Source organism: Ranitomeya variabilis, chromosome 1 (genome assembly GCF_051348905.1).
Source record: "Ranitomeya variabilis isolate aRanVar5 chromosome 1, aRanVar5.hap1, whole genome shotgun sequence".
Classification (NCBI taxonomy): domain Eukaryota; kingdom Metazoa; phylum Chordata; class Amphibia; order Anura; family Dendrobatidae; genus Ranitomeya; species Ranitomeya variabilis.
The window spans coordinates 165,059,253-165,074,068 of NC_135232.1; the positions used below are offsets into that span (position 1 = coordinate 165,059,253).

The 14,816-nt window shown below is 45.4% G+C and overlaps 1 protein-coding gene across 1 annotated transcript in view; it reads left to right on the forward strand.

Annotated features, from left to right (window-relative positions):
* The first annotated feature begins 307 nt into the window (after positions 1-307).
* APC (APC regulator of Wnt signaling pathway) overlaps positions 308-14,816 on the forward strand; it is a 170,991-nt gene continuing 156,482 nt past the window's right edge. The window contains exon 1 of the mRNA XM_077290378.1: positions 308-441. The gene's annotated coding sequence lies outside the window, so the exon portion shown is untranslated. The remainder of the gene's footprint in view (positions 442-14,816) is intronic.

Consider the following 14,816-nt stretch of genomic DNA (forward strand, 5'->3'; position numbering starts at 1 on the left):
TCCAAAACGACGCATTGCGACGGAGGCCAAACGACGCTAGTGTGAAAGTAGCCTAATGTGAAAGTAGCCTTTCCCAGCCCATGAACAGCACCAGGTCTGCCGTTTGCTGAACTTTTCTCACATCCAACCATCACACAGAAAACAGTGGTCTTCAACAAAATGGCCGCCATGGTGTGTCAGTGGATGGTCAAAGTCTTCTCGCGAGCCTTCGCGACCTACAAAAAAAAACAGGAGAGCGGCGCAGACTCCCTTGCTGTGGGCGTGTCCATAGTATGTGGGCGGAGTTAGTGTACGAGTGGGGATGCCACACTGCTCCCCGCAGTTTCAGGAAAGGGGCTGCCTCAACTGTGCAAAATTCTGCGCATGCGCGGCGCTGCTCGTTGTGTCTCTCTGGTAAGATGGCGTCGCTGCTTTCTCGTTTGGAATAGTAGATAATAAAGGGTGAGTGAGAGCGTTCGTACCGACAGCCGCAGCGGGGCTGAAGGGGCTGTGCCGTGCAGAGACTACCGGTGTGCTGACGGGGAGGTCATGCCGGATTCTGGGCAGCCATGGGGCACACATGCCAGGTGCTGTGGGGTGTTGTGATTTCAAGAATGATGTCTTCTGCCTGCGGTGCTGCCTGCTCTGGGGGCTCCATGGATTTCACCCTTTATCATAGTTCCCCAGAAAGCATCTGCCTTGTATGCAGACCCCCAGTCACCTGTTCCCGGGGGAACAAAGCCCCACACGGGCATGGCTGCCCAGCACCCTGGGGTGGGCATACACTGGTGGGCTCTGCACGGTGGTGGTTGTACATGGGTCCCACACTGGGGGGCACAGATCCCTCTACCTTCTGGCAGAGTTACAGCCATTGTGAGGGGCAATCCGACGCTGCAGACATTGCCCCCTAATGTACGGGTATGAAGTACTGAGGACCCCTGTCAGGACCCCTGTGACTTATGTGTGACGGCGACTCTGGCAGTGACAACCCCAGTGAGTTGGAGAATATTCTCCATCTCCGTCCTCGAGGAGGAAGTATAGAAATCCCTGGATGGATAAACCTGTAAATGATGACAGATTGGTAGCAGCATTTGTGAAATATCTCTATTATTTAATATTCAGTGTGAGCGCTGCACTCAGAGGTCCCTGCACGCACAGCCCTGGCTGCGGTCACTGCTCTTACTAATGGTTTTCAGAGTAATGTTCTGCTGTGCTGAATGCACGAATCATCAGTGTCCACTGCTGGCAGCCCCATTTGCAATTGTTGACCAATTGCGTCCCAGATGTGATGGATCAGAGACCAGTCCAGAAACTCTGCAGGCCATGATGGCTTGTTTAGATCACGGGCTGCTTGCAGGAGCAAAATGTCGTCTGGCCTTCTCATGTGGAAAAAACATCTGAGATACTCTGGAGAAGTGATCATACTACGGATTCCAGAGCCACATCCATATAACTTCTAGAATGAAGAACAGAGGGGTCTGGCTACCATGTATTATGACAACGCACACCGTAATCCCCGGGAGTGGGACCAATGTGATGTTCCTTAGTGAATCCCTCTTCAGGGTGTTGCCAACATGGTCTCTGGTCCAATCTATGGTTATCATTGCGTCCAAGACAGACTCTGAACTCATCACTGACCAGGATAGTCCTCCATTGCTGTGTTGCTCTGCACCATGATATCCTCTGAGAGCGGTGGTGTGATAACAATGGACTCCTGTAGCGGGACGTCTGGCTTATAGCCCAATGTTGTGCTAATGGCTTCTGATGGTTTGTGTAGACACTGCTTCATGCCTTAGGCTGGGTATGTGGCATGTACCGTATTTTTCGAACTATAAGACGCACCGGACCATAAGACGCACCCCAAATTTGGGGTGAAAATTGCAGAAAAAAAGATTTTTTATAAGATGGGGGTCCGTCTTATTGTCCGAATTTAAGGTATCTCACCTGAGGTCTGGCGGTGGCAGAGCAGGGTCACAGGAGGAATGGTGGTGGCAGAGGTGAGGTGATGCTGAGGTGCGGTGGGCGGAACGGCGTGCACCTGAGCAGGGTCCCTTCCTGCTTAGGTGGGCGACGCCACGACCTGGCATCCATGGGGGTGTTGTGGCGGCGGCAGATGTGCGGTCACCTTCTCAGGTGAGGTGATGCTGCTGCCTGGTATCCAAGGCGAGCAGCAGAGCCTGGTTACCGTAATCACCGGTTTCTCAGTGGCGGCGGCCATCTTTCTGAGACCGCGCGTGCGCAGATTGTGTGCTCTGCTTCCTGGGGCTTCAGGAAAATGGCCGTGGGAAGCAGCACGTGCGCAGATGGACATCGCGGCGGCCATTTTCCTGAAGCCGAGATCTCAATCGGCAAACTCTGTTTCAGGAAAATGGCCGCTGCGATGTCAGTCTGCGCACGCGCGGCCATTTTCCTGAAGCCCCATTATCCTGAGAACTCAATCTGCGCACGCGCGGCCTCAGGAAGATGGCCGCCGCCACCGAGAAAGCCGTGATTCACCCAGCTTTGCTACTTGCCGCGGCGTCACCTCACCTGTGGAAGGGACTCTGCTCACGCCATACCGCGCCTCATCATCCCCGCACCTCTGCTGCCGCCACACCACTGCTGCCACCACACTACTGCCACAACCAACCGGGTAAACCTGCATTCGAACTATAAGACGCACCCCCCATTTTCCTCACAATTTTTTAGGAGAAAAAGTGGGTCTTATAGTCTGAAAAATACGGTAATTACACTTTCCTTGCAGAACAGGTCAGTGGTGGAACCAATGTGTCCCAGGACACCGCCCGGCCTCGTGCTGCTATGAGCAGCCTATATGATTTCAGCATGGCACAGTATCTTTCAGACAACCAATAATAACCTATAGCCTTGCAGCGCTGGGGTCCTGGGTTCAAATCCCACCAACATCATCAGCAAGGAGTTTGTACAGTATGTTCTCCCCATGTTTGCGTGGGTTTCCTCCCAACATTTAAAGATGTACTGATTGTGATCACCGATGGGGACAGTGCCGATAATGTCTGTAAAGCGCTGTGGAATTAAATGGCGCTATGTAAAGGAGATTTGTGGTTTATACTCGATAATGAGTGAAGCAAGCTAGTTTTTGGAAAGGTTTCCATTTTTCATCATTTGCAGATAATTATGTCCATCTATCTTGTGATTTCCATGTATCCTTGGTATTTCAATGTGTTATATATATATATATATATATATATCTCTATCCTATACAGGCTCCATGTAGGACACTGAGGGGGCAATGTGTATATACCTGTGCCTTCTGCATGGTGTGTGGAACTTTTTTTTTTTTTTTGCCTTTAAGTTAACAAAAACCCTTTAACATCAAGTGCAAATGAAACCTTTCAAATAAGGTATTTAGTGTTCTGATAAAAGAAATGGGATGCCCCATCTAATGTGCAGTTGTTCGTGGTTTCTTGTCACTATTTCTGGACCTAACTATATGTACTGACCACTCTTAGAATTGTAATAGTTTTTTTACCCGCAATCTTTTTCCAATAAACATGCATGCAGGGAAAATGCTCCTGGTGGACTGTTATTTCACGAGATCAAGCAATCAGGAATGTTTAAGTCCAGTATGTCCCCTTGTTCTACACTTAGATTTCTGTCTAAGCTCCCATACACATAGATGGTGAGCCGATCCTGCCGAAATCAGTGGGCTCAACCAACATTTGTCCAATGGGCACCATTACATCTGACTCCTGCTGCTTACTAACCTTGAGTCAGATGGACTGGATATACGTTATGTATATATTCAGCAGAATCTGACTACACTGGGTTCGTTTGTAGTCTGATGCACTGAAAAAAAATCTAAATAGTTACAAGGGGGAGCATATATCCTTTTTTTTTTTTTGTTCTTTTTTTTTAAAGTCAATGAAGTCAATATGATAGGCTGATTACTGTTTGCACCATAGACTTTACAGGTTGTAAAAGCTTGTGAAGTCAAAGGGTTTATCAAGAAAAGCGCACATTTTACAAGCTGCTTGTATTCATCCTTTTATAACTAGGCAAAGGTCAAAGGATCTGCAAAGATCAATGTCATCTGCACAAATCTTTCAGTACGGTTCCTTTCCTGGCCTACAATTGCTCTTTGCATACTGGCTTTGCCAGTCAATCACAAGGGCTCTGGTGGTCTCATCATATGACGCGTCATTGCTAAAGCCGGATAACGGAGACCAGAGGATCCAAGGAAGCGCATGCACGGGAGCAGTGACGTATTGCTCCTTTAGTTGTCGGATACCATTGTAAGCCAGGACACTTGTCTGGAAAGAGCCTAATCTATTAGTGTAATTGTGGTCCCAGCACCACGCACCCCACACCGAGCCCATAAGTCAGAGCCTGTCATCTGTAACCTGTCACACAACGAAAACAGGAAGTGTGATTCCCTCATGTCCTGCTGTTTGCAGTTTCCTGTCCAGTCCCAACCCAATCGGCTGGTCATTATCTATGCAGCTATATTATGTGGCTTGGTGCCATTGAGTGACACTTTGCATATGGTTTTCTTACCACCCTGTGTAGAGCCTCCATTGCAGGAGTATGCTAGCCTTTGAATATACTCCTCTTTGCACTTAAGATTTATAAAAAAAAAAAAAAATGTTATTCATGTGGTCGCTCCTCTATAGAAGTGTTTCTCAACTCCAATCCTCAAGACCCCCAACAGATTATAATGTGTGGCTGTCACATAGTGAGAATCAGTGGCAATGTTGGATGCCTTGCTAATAATTCCATCTCCTGTGCAATACTAAGGACTTCCTGAAACCATGATTGGATGGGGGAGGCAATGAAGACTGGAGTTGAGGATCACTGCTCCAGAGTTATTAGAGCAGCTCTTTCTCGTAGCTTACAACTTATTCATGAGAACATGTCAGCTGCTTCAAGCTGCCTGAACCGCAGGCCGAAAGATATTACGGCTGGTTCCCTTATTACAGAAAGCCATGTTTACTGTGAGATGCTGCAGCAATTCATTGAAAATCTGGTGTCATGGGTTTACCGCGACAGAGAGGAGCACAGCCTCTGATTTCTACTACTTCTGCACGGATTAGAAGCTCTTCACATTCTTATTAAATGGGGTTAATTTCTTTTGGCAGTGCAGGGGTTAATTTGCTCTGAGCTCTTGGAGCTAAGGCTCTCAGATGTGCACTGTTAGCCACTCCCATCTCCTATATAAACTGGGCCATGGCTAGCACTCATTGTCAGAGCTAGCTTTTGCTGCATGGCTGGAGGTTGTTGGCGCGTTTATCTGTGACTGTTGCTAGGTTTTCAGTGTGTGATAATTCCATTCTTGTCCTACTTTGGTTTAACACCATCCTCCTCTCCCCGATGTATTCCCCTGTGTGTATTTGTATGTTTGGTATTTTTCGTTACCCCTGTTGGTATTACCTGGTTACTGATCAAACAAAAAATGGGGTAGTTAAAAACCACCAATAAGTTAACCCCTTTACCCCCAAGGGTGGTTTGCACGTTAATGACCGGCCCAATTTTTACAATTCTGACCACTGTCCCTTTATGAAATTATAACTCTGGAACGCTTCAATGGATCCTGGTGATTCTGACATTTCCTCGTGACATATTGTACTTTGTGACAGTGGTAAAATTTCTTTGATATTGCCTGTTTATTTGTGGAAAAAAAAAAGGAAATTTGGCGAAAACTTAGAATTTCGCAATTTTCCAACTTTGAATTTTTATGCCCTTAAATCACAGAGATGTCACACAAAATACTTAAGTAACATTTCCCACATGTCTACTTTACATCAGCACAATTTTGGAACCATTTTTTTTTTGTTAGGGAGTTATAAGGGTTAAAAGTTAAAAGTTGACCAGCAATTTCTAATCTTTACAACATTTTTTTTTTTTTTTTTTGTGACCACATCACATTTGAAGTCACTTTGAGGGGTCTATATGATAGAAAATACCCAAAAGTGACACCATTCCAAAAACCGCACCCCTCAAGGTTCCCAAAACCACATTCAAGAAGTTTATTAACCTTTCAGGTGCTTCACAGGAATTTTTAGATTGTTTAAAAAAATAAATAAAAAATGAACATTTTAACTTTTTTTTTTTTTTTAACAAAAAATTGACTTCAGCTCCAATTTGTTTTATTTTACCAAGGATAACCGGGGAAATTGGACCCCAAAAGCTGTTCTGCAGTTTGTCCTGAGTACGCCGATACCCCATATGTGTGGGTAAACCACTGTTTGGGCGCATGGCACAGCTCGGAAGGGAAGGAGCGCCGTTTGACTTTTCCATGCAAAATTGGCTGGAATTGAGATCGGACGCCATGTCGCGTTTGGAAACCCCCCAATTCTAACTCCAACCCTAACATCAATACACCCCTAATCCCAATTGTAACCCTAACTTTATCTCCAACCCTAACGGGAAAATGGAGATAAATACATTTTTTATTTTATTATTTTTCCCTAACTGAGGGGGTGATAAAGGGGGGTTTGATTTACTGTTTAGAGCAGATTTTTATGATTGGCAGCTGTCACACACTAAAAGATGCTTTTTATTGCAAATATTAGGTTTTGCATCACCACATTTAGAGAGCTATAATTTTTTAATATTTTGGTCCACAGTCATGTGAGGTCTTGTTTTTTGTGGGACAAGTTGACATTTTTATTGGTGCCATTTTCGGGCACATGACATTTTTTGATCGCTTTTTATTCTGATTTTTGGGAGGCAGAATGAACAAAAACCAGCAATTCATGGATTTCTTTTTTTTCTTTTTTTTTTTTTTTTTGGGGGGGGGGGGGGGGTTTGTTTACACCGTTCTGCGTTTGGTTAAATTGATTAAGCAGTTTTATTATTCGGGTCAGTATGATTAGGCTGGCTTCACATTACGTTACACCCGTCTGTTAGACGGACTACGTTACACGGCGGTATAACGCAGTCCATTAACGCTGCCATTGAATCCAATGTCGGACGCATCGCTAGTGATGTGCCGTCATTGAGTGACGGACCCTGGGACGCAGGCTGCAGCATTTCCGGGTCCGTCACTGCTAGCGCAGATAGAGTATCTGCTAGCTCTATCTGCGCTAGCGATATGACACATCGGCACTTGCGTTAACAGCAGCCCATTAACACATGTGTTGAACGGGCTGCAGTTAACGCAATGTGAACCTGGCCTTACAGCGATACTTCATTTATATCATTTTTTTTATGTTTTGGTGCTTTTATACAAAAACTTTTATATCTATATCTATCTATCTATATCTATATCTATATCTATAATATTTTTGCATTGCTTTATTCTAAGAGCTATAACTTTATTTTTCCAGTGATGGAGCTGTATGGGGGCTTGTTTTTTTGCAGGACAAGATGACATGTTGTTCCACTTCTTGTTCAGCGGTATGATGATAAAGCATTGTTATTTGTTTAAAAAAAGAACTAAAATAAAAAATAGTTATACTCACCTTCCGGCGGCCCCCCCTGGATGCAGCCCAGGCCTTTAGGCTATGTGCACACGTATAATGGTCCACTGTGGATTTTTGCGCAGCGATTTGATTAATCTGCAGGGCAAAAACGCAGCGTTTTTGCTGCAGATTTATTGCGGATTTACCGCGGATTTCACTGCGGTTTTACAACTGCGGTTTTCTATAGGAGCAGCTGTAAAACCGCTGCAGAATCCGCAGAAAGAAGTGACATGCTGCGGAATGTAAACCGCTGCGTTTCTGCACGTTTTTTTCCGCAGCATGTGCACAGCGGCTTTTGTTTGCCATAAGTTTACATTGTAATGTAAACTCATGGGAAACTGCTGCGGACCCGCAGCTGCAGAAACGCTGCGGATCCACAACGTGTGCACATACCCTCAGCGATGCTTGTTGCGATGCTCCGTTCCCAGTAATGTATTGCAGCAATAACACGTGATGATGTAGCGGTCTCGCGAGACCACTACATCATCTCCGGTCATTGCCGCAATGCATTCTTGGGACCGGAGCGTCGCGAAGAGCGGGAAAGGCGCCGGAAGGTGTGAATTTAATGATTCTTTTTTGTTTTAATTATTTTTAACATTAGATCTTATGCAGCATCAATAGTAAAAAGTTGGTCACACAGGGTTAATAGCAGCGTTAACGGACTGCTAAACCGCAATGGGGGCACTGACTGGAGGGGAGTAGGGAAGGGCGGATTCGCGGCTGGACTGTGCCCGTCGCTGATCAGCGACGCAGGATCTCTGTGACAGACAAACAGACGGAAGTGACCGTTAGACGATTATATAGATAGACGTTTTGCTTTAATAAATAGTTTTTAAAGTATAAATAAATATAAAAAAACCTAAAAGTTGTACATTTAATTTTGTATTAAAAATTGTATATCAATAATAAATACACAAATACCGCGGAACCTTCCCTTTAAATGGCAATAGGAGAAGCTTGTGGACACTATAGGTACTACCAGCAATCTTGAGACTTGTAGTACTTGTTTATAAAAGATTCATGTGTCAAATGGGCATACATTCCCTTATGTTTAATACAGGACTTCTTAAGCTTTATGTACTCTGGTCTCCCCACTTATTACTATTTTTATTTTTTTGTAAACTGACTTAGAATTGCGGAAAATTTACAGGTAAAAAATACATGTTACCCACACATAACTAAATTAGTGACTTTTTGTAAATGCCAAATACCAGAAACTATCAAAAACAAAGCTGCAACCTAACCAAAAAGACAAATGACGACAAAATGCAATGCAAGAAACGCATGTTACCTAATGGATGCAGAAAATCTGCGCCATCAAATACTCTAATGTGAATGTAGCCCAATAGCATGTACATTGGGACTGTGGGGTGGATTAGATTTCTCTGCAGTTCTGTCAGTTTCTAGTGCGTATGGAGCAACACCGACTTACGATGCCTGGCCAAGCTATATAATCCATGCAGATACAAGAATGTGCATGCGGGTACTTCTACAATCAAGATAATCGATTACAGCTGGATTATTGTATTCTGAAAAATCAAATTACAGATTTTTTTTTTTTCCTAGGTAAAATAGCAGAATAGTGTTACATGTGGGATACGAGTTGTCCCAATTCTTTGCACATGAGTTTTTCTTTATCTGTGAATAAATGATCCATCACTACTGGGATCAATGTTCTCATCAAGTATGGGGAAGGTGGGAGAACAATACAAATGTGGAGGGTGGTCCTGATCCCTTGTTTCTATTCGTGGTGGGGATAGTGAGGGAGCTATGTTCGCTGTGTCCAAACCGCTGCCGGCTATTGAACGCAGTGGAATCTGCATGCGATCACTAAACCATATGAAATCGAAGTGTCCAATACAGTGTACGGGTGATATTTATCTCGCGTCTCTGCAAGATAGACATTCTGCAGTCTGGAGAGATGCGCCGCATGTCCGTCTCCACGAGTGAGCTGAAGGCTTCTGTGGATGCATAGTGGGCATCTTGAAATCCCATCCACTATGCTGTAACATCTGGACGCTGCACAAGTACACAGCTTCCAACCTGCAGTGTTTACTGATTGTCTGCACATACCCTGGGTGAGTGGGTGGTCTAGTCACCGCATGTATGCAATTCGCATAGTGGTGGTCACATGCCGACTAAAATCCAGTGCCTGCAGACTTTTCTCCTCATCCTGGAAAACCCTTTCAGGTCATGTTCACACGTTGTGGTTTTTTAATGCAAATTTTAAGCTGCGTTTTACAGTTCCAGCAAAATCAGTAAGATTTCAGACAACTCATGCAACAACTTTTTTTTCCTGACTGATTTGGAAACCAGCTGCGTTTTTTTTTTTTGCAAACTGCAGCATGTCACTTTTTGTAGCATTTTTTTCACCCATAGAAAGCAATGAGAGTAAGTGTAAACATTGCAGGTATTTGGTTTTACTATGTATTAGTTTACAAACCTTAAAGTTGCATTATGATTTATTTTGGGAGCACTAAACTTTATCAGCATGCACAAGAGGCATCAAAAATGCAACGTGTGAACATGGCCTTAATAACATTTTTTGCAAGGGACATGTTTAGCCCGGACTCTCCCAGAAACAATCCTTTAGGAGCACGTTTTTAGAGGGCAATTCCAGAAAAAAATGGGGGGGGGGGTTAAAATGTTCTTAAACGAAACTTCCATCCGAGGAACTGCACATGAAGACTAGTTCTCCAATTGTCACGTGCAGCGACTGTGTCATATGGCACCCAGGAGGGAACATTGTGAAAATAAACAGATAGGGCAGTCTGCTGCCCTTTCCTATGTAGTTATTAAAAGGTTTCTTAATACCGACTATTATGGGGGAAGCCAAAAGATTGTTGTTTTGGGCCAGTGGGGTGAATGAGGCCCTACATAAGTGTATAGGAAGCGCTCCTTGTATATCCATTACATGTAGGACTCTGATGCAGGGTGCAGCGATGCTTGGATAGATGTCTGCCAACAGGTCTTGGCCCCAACTCCTGAAGCTGCGTACCTACAGGAGAAATTAGGAAAACAGCAAGTTTAGTTCCACTATAATCCCGAAGCAATGGGATGTTACACCGGGACATCTGTCTAAGGCTATGTGCACACGTAGGAAATGTGGTGCAGAATTTTCTGCACTAAATCTGCATCTCCTGGCAGAATCCGCAGGTGTGTTTTTAGTGCGTTTTTAGTGCGTTTTTTGTGCAGATTTTACCACTGCAGATTTCTATTTAATGGAGGGGTGCAGAAACGCTGCAGAAACGCACAAAAGAGGTGACATGCGCTTCTTTGAAATCTGAAGCGTTTCTGCGCAGATTTTTCTGCACAGCTTTTTTTTTCACATTGATTTACATTGTACTGTAAATCACAGTGCAGTTCTGCACCAATTCTGCACTAAATCTGCATCGTGCGCACATACCCTAAATGTGGCCATACACCTTAGACTGCGGTCTCATTCAGTTACCATATCTCACCTGCCTCCACCATACAGTACTACTACATAATGGCCACACTGCATGCCTCATGTTTTATTTTTTTTTTATGAAGTCTACCCCACATGAAGTTCAATGGGCGATTTGTAGATGCTCTGTGCTGTCTTTATCCCTTCATAGAGGCAAGGGTGAGGCAATGAGGTGCTCATACACTTTAGATGGCTCTTGCTCCTATACACGGGCACACGCAGCCGAGTGTGCCTGCATTTTTCAGTGAGGAGAGTAAGCCACTGCCGAACATCTCTGGGAGAACGAAGTGATCAAATGGTTAAATTTAACAAGCCCGATCTTAATCTCCCACCACATCTTCTGTCTCTGGTAGAGGCTGAAGGTGCCCTACATAATAGATATATACTGGCTATAGCCACATAAACCAGGGGGTTTGGTGCATACATTTCCGATTGGCAAAATGGGTCATCTAGTTGGTGCAAGTATCAAAATTGGCATAATATTTCCACACTCCATATGCGGCATAGCAATCCTCCAATTTTGCAGCGTATATTAAAAGCTGTATAAGATATTCTGATGAAAATTACTGACACACCGACATAAATGTGATGTTTCATGGAGCTAACAGCTGTGGTTCCCGGGGCGTCTTGGGGCGAGTGTGCTAGCCACTCAGACGTTTGTGTATCAGAATACATTTCCACTGGAAACGACATCCGCTTCCTGCTCTAGCCATTTTGTTACTTAATCAGCTTGCTGTTCTAGAGGAGCCTTTTCATGGAAGCTCAAGTGACAACTCGCTAATTAAATGTCTAAAATGCATTGTTCGGACCTTGAGAACTAGCCTTGGGTTCAGGCTGCCTTCTTCCAAGTATGTGACGAGTGCCAGAAAGTGAAAAGAAAGAACTGGGAAGAGGTAACAAGCTTCTTGTGTTCTCCATGGAAGAACTAGCTCCTATTTGCATGAAAAAGTATCCCAGATTCCCTCTACATGAATGTTTCCTACCCCCCTGCCACCAAGAGGACGCATTAAGGAAGATGATTGGACTTGTATTTGTGGGTTTGAGTAATGCAGAAGTTGTGAGCAGATTTATCACAGAAAGGACACAGATTTTAGTTGACTTTTACACAATGTCAAGTCCGGATTGAACTGCTGCTTTGCTCTAATATCAATGACAAGCTGTTTAAAGTGTTTTATTTCCTTGTCTTACCAACTCTTGTTCAGATTGTACAGTTGTTGGCTCCAGGGCCAGTACACTACCACAACTAAGCTGCCCGGAAATAAAATCGAAAGCTATGGGAACCAAACATGAGAGAAATCCAGTGTACAGGGTCTCTCTAATATCTGAATACAGGAATTCTCATTAACTATAGTTTTTATTAATTTAATTACGGGTAACTATAATAGAACTTTGCAAAGCGCATCAGCATTTGCATCGCAAATTATATTGAATAATATACTAAAATGTTAATAACTTTCATTTCTTGAAAATATGTATTTTTTTTGCCTATGAGTCCTGACTTTAGGGACAACACTGTACAAACCAAAAGGTGCCACAAACCAAAACTAAAGACACTGAGGCCGGTTTCACACGTCAGTGGCTCCGGTACGTGAGGTGACAGTTTCCTCACGTACCGGAGACACTGACACACGTAGACCCATAAAAATCAATGCATCTGTTCAGATGTCATTGATTTTTTGCGGACCGTGTCTCCGTGTGCCAAACACGGAGACATGTCAGTGTTCGTGGGAGCGCACGTTTTACACGGACCCAATAGAGTCAATGGGTCCGCGTAAAACACGGACCTCACACGGACATTCTCCGTCTGGGGTCCGTGTGCGTGCAGGAGACAGCGCTACAGTAAGCGCTGTCCCCCCCCACATGGTGCTGAAGCCGGTATTCATATCCTCTCTGCAGCAGCGTTTGCTGTAGAGAAAATATGAAGAATAGTGTTAAAAATAAAGATTTAGGTGTCCGCCGCCCCCCCAACCCCTGTGCGCCCCCCCGCTGGTCAGAAAATACTTACCCGCTCCCTCGCTCCTTCCTGGTCTGGCCGCGCCTCCTACTGTATGCGGTCACGTGGGGCCGATCATTTACAGTCATGAATAGTCGGCTCCGCCCCTATGGGGGGTGGAGCCACATATTCATGACTGTAAATGATCGGCCCCACGTGACCGCATGCAGGAGAAGCCGCGGCCAGACCAGGAAGCAGCGAGGGAGCGGGTAAGTATTTACCAGCGGGGGGGGCGCACAGGGGGTGGGGGGGCGGCGGACACATGGATCTTTATTTTAAACACTATTCTTCATATTTTCTCTGCAGCAAACGCTGCTGGAGAGAAGATATGAATCGCGGCTTCAGCATGATGCAGAGTGGGTACCACACGCTCCGTGTGGTACACACTCGCCATACGGGCGGCACACGTGTGCCGCACGTATGGCCTCCGTGAGTTCCCAGGCACACGGACACGGATAACTCCGGTACCGATTTATTCCGGTACCGGAATTATCTGGACGTGTGGGACAGCCCTGACAGAAACAAAGTACACGGTCATGTAAGCACCGTAAAGCCAAGCTCAGAAAGCAGCTACGGTATATACATTAGATGGCAGTCGACCAAATGATGCTTCTTGTGATTGTTCCTCCATCAGCCAACTCTCCCATACACGGGTGCTCACTCGGCCAAGCTCTCCTGTGTGCTCTCTGAGAAGGCCATCTGCTAACGTATCTTGTTGTCTCTGGGGGTACAATATGATGAGCAGTCTCACATCTGACATGCAGGTTTGTCATCTCCATCAGTCGGCTGGCACCCCCGTACACTTTAGACTGTCGGATGATCCCGTCGATATGGGTGGGTTCGGCCGATATTAATTGAAAGGGGTTGCCCTATACTAGGACAATCCCCTTTTGATCACAATGTTTTTCTCCCATAAAATAATAAAGCCTATACTCCCCTCCCATGCTGATGCCGTTCCCGCGGTGTTGGCACTCGCTCTCCCTGGGGCTCGCTTGCGGAGTTGCGACAAGTTACCCTGACACCCCAATCAGCGCCGATGTCCCTTCTCTGCCTTTGGACAAATCAAACATGAAGAGGAAGTCCGGGCTGCAGCTGGTCTCTGACTTCTACTTCCTGCTTAATTCGACAGGAGGCGGAGACAGTGATACCAGCGCTGATTGGGTGCCGGGGTCACGTGTCACAACACCACACGAGAGTCCTGGGGAGAGCCAGTGCGACACTGCGGAAACGGCGCCAGTACGGGAGGAGAGTATAAGCTTTATTCATGGGGCCAAGCCTGGGGTATGACCTTCTTTAATGTGTATGGGGGCTTAAGTTAAGAATGAACTTTATTAAAGTGTTGCATATAGGACCAAATATTAAAAACAAATAAGGCTAGTTTCACATTGCGTTAGTGGGTGGTCGCTAACGGACAGCGTTGCACGGCGAAAATGTCGCAATTAACGCCGTGCAACGGGTCCGTTAGCGCAACCATTGACAGCAATGTAAATTTCGCCTGCAGCGCATCGCTAGCGCGTGCCTTTTTCGGCTCGCGCTAGCGATGTGCCGTTCTTTTGTAGCGCGCCGCGGACGCTGCTTGCAGTGTCCGCGGTGTGCCCGAGGTCCGTTCCCCGCTCTTGCAGATCGGGGACGTTAGCGCGACCCCTAAACGCGGCCCCTACAAACACATTGCGTTAGCGCAATCCGCTAGCGCTAAACGGATTGCCCTAACGCAATGTGAACCTAGCCTTATTCACACATGCTCAAGAGTAATAAGATGCCCAAACCCTTCCCCTATCAAACACCTCCGGTTGGGATAATTCAGACTCTTGGCCTCACAGCAATATAATAATAGTACCAATAAGATCGTAGAAATTGCAATAGAAGGAAGTAACCTAAAGCATAAATTTTAATAGAACTAATAGCAGGGTCCGATAGGGGGGGATGCGGCATGTCACTGCGTGCATTCCGCCACTAACCGAGGCTTCCTCTACGG